The sequence below is a fragment of the Papio anubis genome, chromosome 12 (genome assembly GCF_008728515.1).
Source record: "Papio anubis isolate 15944 chromosome 12, Panubis1.0, whole genome shotgun sequence".
Classification (NCBI taxonomy): domain Eukaryota; kingdom Metazoa; phylum Chordata; class Mammalia; order Primates; family Cercopithecidae; genus Papio; species Papio anubis.
The window spans coordinates 34,944,607-34,960,896 of record NC_044987.1 but is presented as its reverse complement, the minus strand read 5'-3'; the positions used below and the strand labels follow the sequence as shown (position 1 = coordinate 34,960,896).

The 16,290-nt window shown below is 34.8% G+C and overlaps 1 protein-coding gene across 1 annotated transcript in view; it reads left to right on the top strand.

The window, feature by feature from the left end:
• CNTN5 (contactin 5) overlaps positions 1 to 16,290 on the top strand; it is a 1,333,698-nt gene that overhangs the window by 296,467 nt on the left and 1,020,941 nt on the right. The window contains exon 2 of the mRNA XM_031653895.1: positions 6,905 to 7,043. The gene's annotated coding sequence lies outside the window, so the exon portion shown is untranslated. The remainder of the gene's footprint in view (positions 1 to 6,904; positions 7,044 to 16,290) is intronic.

Below are 16,290 nucleotides of genomic sequence, written 5' to 3'. Positions count from 1 at the left end.
CTTCAAGTAGACTGACAGTGGAATGCAGAAAAGATGCTCATTCAAACAAGAGTGGGAGTGGAAATGGAGAAGAAACAGACCTGAGATATACACAGAGGTCAAATAAACATGATTTGATAAATAATTAAATTCATGGATAAGGAAGAATGAGATGTCAGAAACGGCTTTAGCATGTCTGTAATCCCAGCATTATGGGAGGTGGAGGCTGGCGGATCACTTGAGGTCAGGAGTTCGAGACCAGTCTGGCCAACATAGTGAAACACTGTCTCTACTAAAAATACAGAAATTATTCAGGCATGGTGGCAGGCACCTGTAGTCCCATAGTCCCAGCCACTCATGGTGGGGCTGAGGTGGGAGTATTGCTTGAACCAGGAGACAGAGTTTGCAGTGAGCTGAGATTACACCATTGCACTCTAGCCTAGGCAACAGAGCAAGACTCCTTCATAAATAAATAAATAAATAAGTAACTTTAGGATTTATGGTTTCTACAGCTAGGAAGATGATGAAAGTATTGACTGGGATCGAGAATACTGGAAGATGAGATGATTATTGTTACCGTTGCTGTTGGAAGGGGTAATGAAAGGAAGCAGGCATAGTTCCTAGTTTCAGTTTTACACATGTAATTTTGTTGTGACTTTGAGGAATCCAAGGGAAAAAAAAGAGACATAAATTTGGAAGATTTTTGTGTATAGGTGGTATATTGAAGCCATGAATTGCCTAGGAAGTATCTAGAGTAGGAATTAAAGAAAGCCAGAATCAAATATTGAGGAATTCAACAGTTAAGATTAAGTTCTAAGGCACAGAAGAAGAAAAGCGAAATATTGAGAATGAAAGGTATATAACAAAGGGAACGGAAAAAGTATGATGTATAAAACGGAGGGGAGTAAGTACAGATACCTTTTTTTGTTCAATATAGTTGTATTGTTTAAGAATAAAATAGGGCAAATGTTGAAAGGGGATGTAAGGTTAAGACAGTGTGATGGCTAATTTTATGTGTCAACTTGACTGGGCCATGGGCTGCCCAGACATTGGGTCAAACATTTTTCTGGGTGTGTCTGTGATAGTGTTTCTTGATGAGGTGAAAATTTCAGTCAGTTAACCATGTAAAGTAGACGGCTCTCCCTAGTGATAGTGGGCCCATCCAATCAGTTCAAGTCTTAAATAGAACACAAGGGTGACCCACCTGTGAGTATGAGGGAATATCTTCTGCCTGCCAGTTTTTTATCTGTTTTGATCTGGGACATTGCTTGTTTTTTTTTCCTTCCTTCAGATTTGAAACATCAGCTTTTGCTGTGTTTTGATGCTGCCAGCCTTTGGACTGGAACTACGTTTTTGGCTCTCCTAAACCTTCAGCTTGCCAACTGCACATCTTGGGACTTGTCAGCTCCCATAATCACATAAACTAATTCCAATTGCATACACACACATGTACGCACACACAACACACACACACAGACACACACACACAAACACGCACACACATCCTACTGGTTCTGTTTCTCTGGAGAACACTGACTAATACAGAAAGGATATATAAATATATACAGATAGAGAGGACTTAAATGTATTCAATACTGTTTTTAACATATTTTAATGTATTTAAGTGCTGTTAAAAATAATCCCATTCATTGGGCTTCTGGGTAGTGATATGTAATGAAACCAGTATAGCCTGTGATCATATGTCCATTGATGTACTTCCTTTGATGTTAAATGTGGCCATCGGTTCTATGTAATGTTATCCACATTCTGTGTCAGTGGATCAAAGACTTGGTTACTTCTTGGAGAGTGCTGCTAGCTGAAGAGATGTGGGCAAGAAAGGGAAACCCACACCTAAGATATGCTTTGATCCTACTCAAAAGGTATTCCTTCCACCTTGATTGACTGATTGAGTAGAACCAATAGTATCATATTGGTGAAGGGTAGTGGGTAATCTCAGTGTAGTGCTCAGTTGCTGGAAGGTTGAGATTTCCACAGAGGTAGTAGGTAGATCAGCTTTTGTTGAATGAGGATTCATGTTCTTGGCACCATGCATAACCTCCATCTCTGACAACGTGGCCACATTGTGAATGTGTCAGTGTGCTTATACTACAATGTGCTCATACTACAATGGCTGATGAAAGAGACTGGTTTTAGTTTGCCAAGCCATTCTGTGTACTGGTTTCTTTAGCGCCTCTTCCTTAGTCAATTGTAGAGTGTCCATAAACTTATATGTCTATTCCCCAGATGTCCTTGTCCCCAGTTGTATTAGTTTTCTAGGGCTGCCATAAAACAGAACATCAAAGACTGGGTGGCTTAAATGACAGAAAATTTTCTCATAATTCTGGAGGCTAGAAGTTCAATATGAAGTTTGCAACGGGCTTGGTCTCTTGTGAGGCCTCTCCCACAGCTTGCAGACGGCTGCCTTACTCCTGTCTTCACGTGATCACTACACTGCTTCCACATGTTTCTGGTGTCTCCTTGTGTACCCAAATTTCCTTTTCTTATAAGAGCACCAATGATGTATCACTTAGTGTTGGGCAATACATTTAATAAGCAAGTTTCAGAAGTAGAAAGAACACAAAAATTATTGGGAAAACTTTTTAAAAAATCTCATATCTAAACCAGGATTTTAACATGAATAGAAGCTCTTTAGGTGGACAAGGGTGGGAAGTGGTCATTTGAAGCATAGGGAACAATGTTGAATACTATCTTGAAGTTACTACGTTGTTGATAAAAATTAATTATCAATTTAAGGTTTAATTACAAGGTTTTATTTCATATTAATTTTAAATATTTGTTTTTCTGGTCAATAACACAATAAGAATAGAAAATTACAGGCAGAGTCTATTCAAGACAGCCACCCTAGGATAAGGGACAAATTTTTGTATCCCAGCCTAATAAAAGAGAGAAATGAGAGAAACTCTAAAAAGAAGATACAGACATTGGTGACGATTTGAAATAGAGGGAGTTATGACTGTAAAAAAGAAAATAAGAATATCAGGTGATTACATGGCTTTTACAATTTTAGGCTATTTTTCCATCTGTAAAGTAAAATTCATGTTAGATTACAAAATTACAGCAAAACAATAAAAGATAAATGTATGTTGACCTATGGTGTGTGAAGCAAGGTTGTGAAATAATAAGACAACTTACCTTATTTTTCAGTAAGTCTCCTATGATTACTTATTTAGATTTGATCTAGTTTTCAAAGAAATGGAGAGAAAAATATAAGTTGGCTAAGGTCATTGTTTTTCATAAAGCGAAACTTGAGGAATAACAACTAACATATGTAAAACTTTCAGTTTAGGAATAATTTTCTCATCTATTATTCTTAAGACTTTTATTATAATTCCTTGAGTAGGCATAGGATCTGACATCATTACTCCCAGAAATGGTAAATAAGTGTTTAAGATCTAAACATAAGTGTATGGTAGAAACCTAAAGAAATCTGACTCTGACTGCAGATGAAGTAGTCTCATCATCACAACATACTGTCTTTTCTTTTTTTAATTTAATTTAATTTTATTATACTTTATGTTCTAGGGTACACGTGCACAATGTGCAGGTTTGTTACATACGTATACATGTGCCATGTTGGTGTGCTGCACCCATTAACTCGTCATTTATATTAGGTATATCTCCCAGTGCTATCCTTCCCCCCCGCCAACCCCATAACAGGCCCCGGTGTGTGATATTCCCCTTCCTGTGTCCAAGTGATCTCATTGTTCAGTTCCCACCTACAAGTGAGAACACACAGTATTTGGTTTTCTGTTGTTGCGATAGTTGGCTGAGAATGATGGTTTCCAGCTGCATCCATGTCCCTACAGAAGGACACAAACTTATCCTTTTTTATGGCTGCATAGTATTCCATGGTGTATATGTGCCACATTTTCTTAATCCAGTCTGTCATTGGTGGACATTTGGGTTGGTTCCAAGTCTTTGCTATTGTGAATAGTGCCACAATAAACATACATGTGCATGTGTCTTTATAGCAGCATGATTTATAATCCTTTAAAAAGTATATCCAGTAATGGGATACAATAAATGGCATTTCTAGTTCTAGATCCTGAGGAATTGCCACACTGTCTTCCACAATGGTTGAACTAGTTTACAGTCCCACCAACAGTGTAAAAGTGTTCATTTTTCTCCACATCCTCTCCAGCACCTGTTGTTTTCTGACTTTTTAATGATCACCATTCTAACTGGTGTGAGATGGTATCTCATTGTGGTTTTGATTTGCATTTCTCTGATGGCTAGTGATGCTGAGCATTTTTTCATGTGTCTGTTGGCTGCATAAATGTCTTCTTTTGAGAAGTGTCTGTTAATATCCTTTTGCCTACTCTTTGATGGGGTTGTTTGTTTTTTTTTTCCTCGTAAATTTGTTTGAGTTCTTTGTAGGTTCTGGATATTAGCCCTGTGTCAGATGAGTAGATTGCGAAAATTTTCTCCCATTCTGTAGGTTGCCTGTTCATTCTGATGGTAGTTTCTTTTGCTGTGCGGAAGTTCTTTAGTTTAATTAGATCCCATTTGTCAATTTTGGCTTTTGTTGCCATTGCTTTTGGTGTTTTAGACATGAAGTCTTTGCTCATGCCTATGTCCTGAATGGTATTGCCTAGGTTTTCTTCTATGGTTTTTATGGTTTAAGGTCTAACATTTAAGTCTCTAATCCATCTTGAATTAATTTTTGTATAAGGTATAAGGAAGGGATCCAGTTTCAGATTTCTACTTATGGCTAGCCAGTTTTCCCATAATCATTTATTAAATAGGGAAACCTTTCCCCATTTCTTGTTTTTGTCAGGTTTGTCAAAAATCAGATAGTTGTAGATGTGTGGTATTATTTCTGAGGGCTCTGTTCTGTTCCATTGGTCTATATCTCTGTTTTGATACCAGTATCATGCTGTTTTGGTTACTGTAGCCTTATAGTATAGTTTGAAGTTAGGTAGCATGATGTCTCCAGCTTTGTTGTTTTGACTTCGGATTGTCTTGGCAATGCAGGCTCTTTTTTGATTCCATATGAACTTGAAAGTAGTTTTTTTCCAATTCTGTGAAGAAAGACATTGGTAACTTGATGACTGTCTTAAAGACAAGCATGAGTTTATTCCAGAGATAAAACGGAAAAGCTTTGCTTCTGAGAAGCAAACTTGAGGAAGGAATTTGAAAATAACAACCATCACCACAACAACAGTGTTCATTATAATTTTTTTTATTTTGCTATGTTAGTTCATAATGCAATGTGAAAGTAACTAGTGATACTTCTTATTTACTCAATATGTGCTAGACATGTTGGTAAGCTTTTTATGTGTATTATCTCATTTAATGTTCTCAATATTTCCATATTGTAGGGAAAAATGGTGCACTGTATAATTGCTAAGAAATAATGACAGTAAGAAACACAAAAACCTGACTTCCAAAAAAATCCATCTTAATGACAGTCCTAGATGAAAAAAAACATAACTTGTCAAATCCTAAAATAAAGACTTGCTTTTTGCTTAAGTAACTATCATTCCACCTAAGTTTGTAAACCTCAACAAAATGCCTGACTTTTTTAGTTTTTAATTTTGTGCACTAAGGCATAAAGCAGATATGTAAAATTGTTACAATATTAAGAAAATAATGAATGGAGAAGAAAAAAGGAAGGGGGACAAAAGCAAGGGAAAGAGGAAGGGAGGAAGAGACAGAAGGAGGAAGCAAGGAAGACAAAAAGCTCTTCCTGTTCACAACTTGTGTACTACAATAATATCTATAATTTAGACTTGATACCAGAAATGCAAGCTGAGATTAAAGGAAATCTTAGGTTGACATATTTAAAATTGCTGATATTTCACTACTTTTCTTTTTAACAAAAATGTCAATTTCCTCAAGTTCCAAATAATATAAATAGAAATCATAAAGGTCAATACCCTTTGGTAGTGACAACTACAAGCAATTGAAATACTTTTTCTCAATCTGATCATGAAATATGTACCTTAGATTTCCCTGGACTCTTGGTAGTATTTTAACATGAAATCTCAGTTGACGGCCTTCAATCACTCTGAAGTCATCAATCTAAAGTTTAAAACTTGTATTCCTTACTCACCTTGATTATGTCAATAAACATAAATGCTCTAAAAATATTCTGGAAATATTATTAAAGAGAAAAACAGTAGAATAATTTTCATCACTAAATTTTTAGTTTGATATGAGAATGGCAAGTATAGGAAGATGGTATAAAACTGCTGAAAACTATAAGAAATACGTTATTAGATTCCTATTTGAAATATATGTATGGGTAGCTATGCTACGTTTTCGATGCTAAAACATCAATAAATCTATCAAAGATTAAATTTACTAAAAATATAAATTTCGTTGTATGGAGAATTTCATTAAACCGTGAACTTCATTAGAAATAAAGAGAATAGAGGTGGCCCCGTTCATGTAAATTTCCTTCAGGTCACCGGGGAATATGCATCAGCATAATTCTCAAACTTATTTTAAAAAGTAAATCACATATAAGCTTTTAAGAAAAATGCATATTGTAAATTCTTAAATAAAATAGATAATAAATTTAACATTGCAAATGCTAGGAATAGTATAGAATTTTCATATGATTATCTTATAAAAATTAAGAAAAGCCGGGAACGCAGCTATAAGTTAGTGTGTTAAATATTTTAAGCTATTGTAACCCATGTAAGCTTAGAGTGACATTCTGTTATATTATTAAATATAAATTATAAAGGAAAACAATGCATCTGAAAAAGCAACTATATAAATATACCTAATTAGAAGCTGTAAGTATTTGTTTATATGGGTAAAAAGTATGGTGCTTGTATGTATAACTAAATAGAACATTGATATAAAGTATTTAATAAGAAGCATGGGTTTTGGTCAAGCAAAGTTGGAAAAAGGATCATTTGTAATCACAATAGTATATATTCTTTCTTAACAGGTGCCTTTAAAGGATTGCCATTTAATGCCATTCAAGATCTACTAAGCATCATTTTTGCATGACTACTGCAAAAGGATTACTTTACAAAAACCAGTTCCTTTGTCAAGAGCATACTTTGGACCCTGTTTTCAGAAAGCAGGTACAGTTCATCTTCATTAAAATGCCTATAAAATTGAAAGAAATGTTGAAAAAAAAAATAAGATTCATGCATATCCTTAATGGAGCTCCTAATAACAACTGCTGAATATGCTAAAGCTTAATATGTTATTTTCTCAAATTAAGTGATTTTTCTTTGAATTGAAAACACCTTGATTGTGTCAGTAACATAAATGCCCTACAAACATTCTGCAAATATTATTAAAAGTGAAACAAGGTAAAATATTTGTCCTTACTAATTGTTTAGTTTGATATGAGGATGGCAAGTAAACGAATGTGTTATAAAATTGCTGAAAGCAATAAGGAAAACAATACTCAGATATAGCCTCCTGTTCCATGATATCTTTCTCAACTGACATATCTAATGTGCTAGTAGATGGCTTTTGTGCTTTTTTATGTGCTTGAATTTTAAGGCAATGCTTAAGTTAAATAAGTAGGAAGTCATGGGTGGAGAGAGGTAGAGTCATCCCCACCAGGAAAGGGGATCTCCTGAAGGAAGATGGCTTTTATGCAGTTTGCACAGCAGCTCCTCATTCTTATATATTTACATAACCAATAGAAATTACTAAAGAGTAATTACACTTATTTTGAGTAAAACTGCGCATTGTGTAAATAATAATCCTTTAAAATGAATACTCTAAAATACTTTGAAATACATCATTAGACATTTGTTATTTACGACTAAGTGGTACCAGTAGACTATCTTGAACTAAATCCATTGTGTGCTACTTAACTACAATACTTCTGATGTACTTTTTAAACAATCAATCAAGAAGGTCAGTACACTATGACTCTAGAATGATTATCTTAATCTGCTTATTTATAAAATGTTGACAATAGTGTACCCAATTTCAAGACTGTCACATGTTTATCCTTTAATTTGTTAGGTTAATCCAGGTTAATTGATTCAAAATCGGAGAGGAGTTTTCTCATCCTACTCTATGCTTTCAGTACCTTCAAGCTTGAAAAATTAGCATTAAAGAAGAGAAGTTACTAAATGTGGGTGTGAGAGCGGTTCTTTTGGAAGGTGTAGGAGTCTAAAGTTTTACCATGGTATTTGATTTTACTTTCTACTAGCCACATTCAAATTTTGGCAGCTCATTGCAGAAAATGTTACATTCCATGTGTCTTTTATTCATTTCATTAAATCATGCCAGTCTGTCATTTCGACTGCAGGCCCTAACTGTACCAGGTATCTCTAAATTAATCTTGTGAAGAAAAGCAACCACATTAAAAAAAAAAATTAAACAGAAAGTATAAAGAAAGGGAAGGGGAAGTATCTAACAGTGAAACCACAAATCATGTGAAAAAATTGAGTTCCATATAAATTAATCCATTGCTATTTTCTAACATTAGCCAGATTGTAAGCCAAATTTTGCCATCAAAGTTCTGTTTGTTACAATAAGAAAGATTTAAGAATAGGTTACACACACAAAATAATAATAATAATCTCTATTCTGTCTGTAAACGTAAACATCTTGGAAGCTGTTATTTCCTATTTATAAAGCATTTTGTTCTTAACTCACAATCGTGGACACATGTTAGCAAATCAAACCCTAAGTTTTGTTTTACATCTGAGATATCTGTGAATACTAGAGATAAATTAAATCTAAGCATCTTAATTGAATTTAGTAATGTTAGAACCAAGTTGTTTATGATGCTTGTGACATTCAAAGAAAGACAACCAAACCACTGAACACATCACAGCAGCTGTATGTAAGAGGGTTACAGATCTAGTGCTTGCTTCCAGATGGATGATGGATATGCAATTTGAATTTATACTAGACACATCAGCAGATGGAAATAGAATAGAGTAAATGTCTTGGACACCTGTGAACTGGTGCATTCTATCAATTACCAACCGAATTGTATTAAATTCATGTAGTTCAACAGAAGTCTAATTAATTTTTTAGAAGAGGCTCTTTGTCAATCTATTAATAAATTCAGGTTTCAAGTTGAGGTTGTAGAGTGTATTTAACTGCACAGAGAACCTGTAGAATCAGGTTTGGCAGAGCAAAGTGCACTCTTATTATGTCATTTTTGTTGTTGCTCCTTCCAACTAATTGAAAAGCATATTGGTAGAATAGGAAGCAATTGAAACAAATGAGACAAACTGAGCACTCCAAAAAGACGTAAGTGAATTAGAATTGATGAATCTGATGAGAGTGGATTCACAGTGTCACTTTAAATGAAACGCCATTTCATTCATATACTTGCACCTAATCTGTCACTGTAACAACTGAAAACATTCAGCTGCAAAACTGACAGTTTCATCTTGACATAACCAGCTCAATTCCTGCCATAATAAGAGGCAATATATATTAAAAGGGGTCCTGAGTTCAGCCTTTGAGAATGAAATGTTCCACTCAATAACTTATAGAACTCATCCAGGAGACACTGGCTCAGCTCCAAGAGGAAGAGCTTTATTTCATTAGAGAAGAGTCTGAGTGGCTCTAGGTTTATAGATTTTTAGCATTGCCAGGATTCTCATCACCTCATGAAAAGAAACCTCTAAGTATCAATGTATGCATCTCTTAGAGAGTATTACAGTTGATAAGAATAGAGTAGAATGTGCTCTGAATTTCAAAAACAGGAAATCTAATTTTCGTCTCTAAAGCTCTTGACAATTGCATAGAAATTTGAAAAGAAAAACTTTTCATATTAGTTGCTACATAAGTATTGTGTAAATCAACAGTGCTACTACTTGCTAAAATGTTTACAGTGTGGCCATAATTGACAAAACAATGAAGGAAGGTGGATGGAGACAGTTTTGACTGAATCCTTGAAAGAATTTCCTAGCAATTAGAGTGTCCACAGAAATCTTTCAAGGGTCATGTGTCCAGATGAATGAAAAGTGTAATTTCTTATCATCAGGAAGGGAGATGGAACAGTTCCACACAAAATTGTTATTCAACAATAAAATCTTTGAGGTGGTTGTTATAGACATCTGTGTTTTACCACTTGTAAAAATTGGTTATTTATTTTAACTATACTTACAGTTTTTTGTCTTTTAGAAAATATTGTTTTAAAGTATTTTATAGGAAAATTTGTTATATGAAGTATAAAAATGCCTAGTAAGGTTAGACACCGTGGTTCATATCTATAATCCCAGACCTTTGGAAGGCCGAGATGGGCAGATCACCTGAGGTAGGGAGTGTGAGACCAGCCTGACCAACATGGAAAATCCCGTCTCTACTAAAAATACAAAATCAGCCGGACATGGTAGTGCATGTGTGTAATCCCAGCTACTTGGGAGGCTGAGGCAGAAGAATTGCTTGAACCCAGGAGGCGGGGGTTGCACTGAGCCAAGATCACACCATTGCACTCCAGCCTGGGCAACAAGAGCAAAACTCCATCTTAAAAAAAAAAAAAAAAAAAAAAAAAAATCTAGTAAGATGAACCGAAATAGAATGGCTTAAATAAATATATGTATCAGCTGATATGAACATTGTAATCTGAGTTTGCATGAATTTCTTAGACAACATTTATCTCTATCTGCCAGTTGTGGTGGTGGGAGGGGGTGGTTCAAGTTGGATATCGATGGATTATTTTCGATATCAGCCTATCCATAGGAAATATGTTGGTGAATTAATGTTTTGCAAGTTGAAGTTCCTAAGGATATGTAAGAAAACGGAATTTACCCAAAGCAAGAGGAAGAAAAATAAGGAATACATTTTAGTGTGATAATGTAACAGATCATATAGGCTTTCTAGTACATATATTTTTGCTAGTGTGATTCAAGGCATCTACAGGTTGAAAACATGCAAACACTTTCGTTAATATGAATGTATGCAAAATACCTCATATATGATACTTGCTCAGCAAATATTAACTTTTATTTAATATTTCTATTGTGGAAATAACTCATGGAAACAGAGGAAATATTTATTTTCTGGAATAAGTTTTGAGAATAAGAAAATTTCCATCCACCTCTGCTTACATACAAGCAATGGAACTGTTAGTCTCAATGCTTAGTCACCTGAATACCTCAAAGCTATACTACAACATAAGAAGGGTTCTATCTCTTCATGATGGGTCTGAAATTCAGTTCGTCTCTCTGCACTAAGCTTAGTATACACAGTGAATCCCAGACAGACAAATTCTTAACTAGATACAGAATTCTGCTTAGAAACTGTCACATTTGCTGAGTGTATTGAGACAATTCTGACAAATGGAAAGATTATAGGCTTTGAAATAAGTTAAAACTAAGATTGACTCTCTGCTGTAATATTTGCTAAGTGGAGAACTTGGCTGTATCTCAATTTTTATAAACCTCAACTTTCATTTGACTGTAAAAAGTGAATACTATCTCATTTTTGTAAGGGTGCAAAAAGTTCACACAAAATCTATCTTATCTATATCTGTATACAAGCAATGACACACACACACACACACACTCTTATATTTAAAACTTGACATCTGAAAAGTGTTTAGCAGATGGTTATTATTGTGATAGAATGAGTAACATACATTTTTAACCACTGAGTGGACTGAAACTTACTGAAGGTCTTGTAAGACTTAAAAAAAAAAAAAAAAGGAAAGAAGTACATCAGGAAAGAAGGGAAGAAAGGAGGAAAGAAGGAAACAAAAGAAAGCAGGAAGGAAGGGAGGGAGGGGAGAGAGGAGGGAGTCAAGGAGGAAGCGAGGGAGGAAAGGGAGAAGGAAGGGAAGGAAGGAGGAAGAAAGGAGGGAGGGAAGGAGAGAGAGAGCGCCAAGGGGGAAGAGAGGGAAGGAAAGAGGGAGTAAGGGAAAGGAAGGGAAGAAAATATAGATTTGGCCTTTTGGGCATTCATATTTGCATTCTGGGGCTCTTGGGGGTTATAAGACTAACATAGAAAAATGATACATTCCTATCGATCTGTCATAAATGATTAGAAAATGGAATAGCAAGAGATCTCATGCATAATGGAAATAATAATTGTGTAGTATTGTGCTGGATTTTGGGTTAGTGCCTAGCATTCTTTCCTAAGTCTTGTGCTCTCCAGAATATTAGAAGGCCAGAGACTCTGATAACTGCATTTCTCAAAACACCTGACAGCAGGATTCATGATTAGGTGCCACTCAATGGGAGATGTAGAAGAGATAGGGAAAATGTAAGAGAAGCAGAAGTCCTATCGTTTTCCTTCCAGCCACAGTGGCCTCAGATGCATTTTTTAGTATCATATGCCTCAGTGCTGGAAGCTATGCTGATTGCTGGTAGTTTTAGAGTCCTGCAATGGCCACTATTTGAAAACTCGCAGTCATTTTAAGATTTAGCAGTGGTCTTTCCTGTCATTTGTTTCTTCAGCTCTTCTAACAGTTTAAAACAAGTTGATATCTAAATTTCTTTTTAATTAAAATACCTTAAATTTTATTTTTATTTTTCTGACCTAAACTTGATAAAGGAGATGCCTAAAAATAAACATACACACATGCGTGCGAGCGCGCGCGCACACACACACACACACACACACATATAAAAGCCTATGGAGATGCATAAAAATGGAGAGATATATTGTGTTCGTAGATGGGAAGACTCGATTTTCAAGAGTGTTAATCTTCCCTCAATTGGTTTTATTTTGGTCTAACTTCAAAAAGTTAATTTAGCAAAATTAAGATAGTGTGCTTTGGGGGTAGAGTGGAGCCTTGAAGTAACCTTTGGAAGATACTAGAAAGATCAGAGAACACTTTATGCCTCTATGAAAACCTGATATACAAGTGATATGATACTAAAGACCAGTGGACAAAGAATGGACTATGCTCTAAATTGTGCTAGTAAAATATATTACTCCTTAAAAATTAAAATAAGATCTCTCAGAATGCCATACAATAAATAAATTAAAATAACTATAGATAGATGTAAGACTTAAAAGGCAGAACTTTAAATTTTAGAAAGAAGAAATTGGTAATAATTTAATTACCTCAACATACAGAAAGATATTTTAGACCCACAAAAAGCAGTTAACAAAATGACAGAGGTGACTATAGTGGAAAATAAATGAAAAAGAAAACACAATTGTGACAAAACACCTTGGTGCCTAAACTTTCAATAACTCTCTTTTACCTGTAACATAATAATAAAAGAAAAGATTTAGCAATCATTACTTTTACATATCTGCAGTAGATCAACTTTCTAAGTGTGCAGTTTATCGTTGTAGTAAATTGCAATGTTGTATTTAACTTTTTAACTCTTCCTATCTCTGCACATTCAGTGTCTGACTTTCTAGCTCTTCTCAGTAAAGGAATAAAATATACATACTTGATTCTTGACTTTGGATTTAGCCATGTGACCTGTTTTGATCAACTGAATTAACAAAAGGAATAGTATACTAGCTGTGAGGTCAAGCCTTAAGACATAATGCATATTTCCATGAGCCATGTTGCTCTTTTTTCATCATCAAGAGAATAAGGGGGAAAAAAAGAGATATGTGGAATAGAGTCATCCCAGATGAAACATCCCAGCCAAACCCAGCCATAATCAGCTGACCTTCAGCCACTCAAGATGAGCTAATGCTAATAAATTACTGTTGTTTTAAAACACGAAGTTTTGGGGTGATTTTTTATGTAGCGATAGCTAACTGATAGAACTACTATTCACAAAATAATTTATATTCCACTATATTTTGACAACTCATTATCCCTAAATACGCATTTTACTTTTCTTCACTAATTTATCTGTTTATACTTTAACCCTATCTGGCATGCCTTATGCTCCCAATTATTCCACTTGTCATGTTAAAATAAAAATCAAATCCTACTATTTCCACAGTATCTGAGTCTCATCTTATATGAAATAAGATAGCGTCAATATTTGTTCTTCTGCTTTTCTTTTCTATACAATATTTTTAAGGCTCAGTACTGTGTCTTATACCAATCTGTGCCCCCATAATGTCTTCCACATAGTGCATTTTAAACTAATATTTGAAGAATAAATTAGATAGGTAACAGTTGATATGGCTGATATTTACAGTTACAAAGACAGATTTTTATATCATATACATATACCTGTTTTATTTACAAGTTATTTCTCCAGATTGAAGTTTTTCTCTTACTCTGTTATGGTATACAACAATTAAGGGAAAGAGAGAGTTAAAATGTAAATAAAGAGAATTGGCAACCACGCTTCTACAAATGTTAGGTAATCTTCAAGTGATGATCTATTATCCTCAGTGACAAGATGTCAAAATTAGGAAGTAGAAAACCCCTGCAGCTAATGTATGGTAAATTAATTAGTCTGTTAGTATCCAAGATTACACTGTAAGTGTTTTCCAAGTGTCAGTATTTACCTTACTAAATTTTAAGAGGCTAGCCAGAGGTTCAAATATTGGAATGTTATTTCATGAATAGTATAATTAACTTAGCACAACAGTATTTCTTTTTCCTTTGGAAATAAAGTTAAAATATCTATATTTTCATGCTTCATAATTTAGAATTTGGTACCTATATATGCTTTTTAGTGAAGATTTCATGTGTCAAAAGCATAATAAATTGTCCAAAAAACTTCTCTGGTAGTTTTTAAATTGCACATTGTGGCACCAGATCAGTGTTTAGCCGTCTATTTTATTACCATGACTGCAAATGTCATTTGTATAAAGTTCTATGCTTTTATTTTAATGCTACTTTTGGCAAGCTGGTATGTTTACTATTCAAACAATTTTTTTTTTTACCTAATTTTCTTCTGCTATGTTGAAAATGGGAAAAAAGAAACACATTTTTGGATCACCCGTGATTTCGGTGACTTTTGGGGCTATACTTACACATGCGATAAAACAGATAGGTTCCAGGGAAATAAGCTTACAATTGTAGTAGCTTATACCTATAAATTCTCGTGCGTTCTTTTTGCTTTATAGAATGGGGAAAATCTGCAAGACTTAGTGTGACCACAGCTTCAGAGACTTAATCTACAAACGAGATCCATATTATACTGAATATTTCCTGCTGTCTCTATGCTTCTCAAATAGGTTGATTACTTAAAATAATTAAACATTTTATAATTACTTTCTGAAAATTACTTTTAATAATGTATTAATAATGTGTTTGACACTAAGCATGTGGAATAGAAAATATTTTTTAAATCTCTGAGATTTTATTTGGGGTTAAAAGGAAGGTGAAAATTTTCTGTTATGTCTATATGTCACTATAGGAAATCATATTCTAAGATTTCAATGATGCATGGCAGTGGAAATAACAGAGATGAATACAATAGACTTTCCCATAGACTGAGTTTTCCAGGTCATTTAACTCTCTCTAGTGTCTTCAAAACTCTCCAACAGAGTTAATGATAACGGATTGTCGTATTATTGTCCTCATGGTGACTTGCTTGGGTAGAAGATAAAAAATGCTATACTCTCAAAGCTATAGGTAGAAATATAGTGATTACCAACTCATCAACTGTCTCTCTCTCTCTCTCTCTCACACACACACACACACACACATATTGCATCGTATCCTTTTCTAAAAATATAAATTATCAAGAATGAAATCAAGAGCTGAAAATTAAACAAAAACCGAAATTAAAAGGACCAGCACATACAAGCCTTGAGTGATAAAAATCCTGTTCATTGCTCTTAAAACATCTCAGACTCTTACTCACAACTACATAGGCATCTTTGTTTTTTTTTTTTTTTTTTTTTTGAGACGGAGTTTCGCTCTGTCGCCCAGGCTGGAGTGCAGTGGCCAGATCTCAGCTCACTGCAAGCTCCGCCTCCCGGGTTCACGCCATTCTCCTGCCTCAGCCTCCCAAGTAGCTGGGACCACAGGCGCCCGCCACCTTGCCCGGCTAGTTTTTTTGTACTTTTTAGTAGAGACGGGGTTTCACCATATTAATCAGGATGGTCTCGATCTCCTGACCTCGTGATCCGCCCGTCTCGGCCTCCCAAAGTGCTGGGATTACAGGCTTGAGCCACCGCGCCCGGCCTACATAGGCATCTTTGAAAGCAATTCAAACAAATTTTATTGTCTAGCTTCACAATTCATGAGAGGGTAAAAATAGAATGTGAGAAGATAGATGGGCCTCTAGAAATACACACAGGACTATTCAATGAATGGAGAATTGACAGCCCCATAGTAGCAGCTAAGGAAACTGTAAGCATATTAAATAATTCTACTTGCAAAAAAACTTTGAAGTAGTTCATAAAGTAGCCAGCAAGTGGGAGGGTATGGTGATGGATATGATACTTACCTTAATTTGATCATTACATTATACAATACATAAGTGTATTGAAATAACACACAGTTACCCATAAATATGT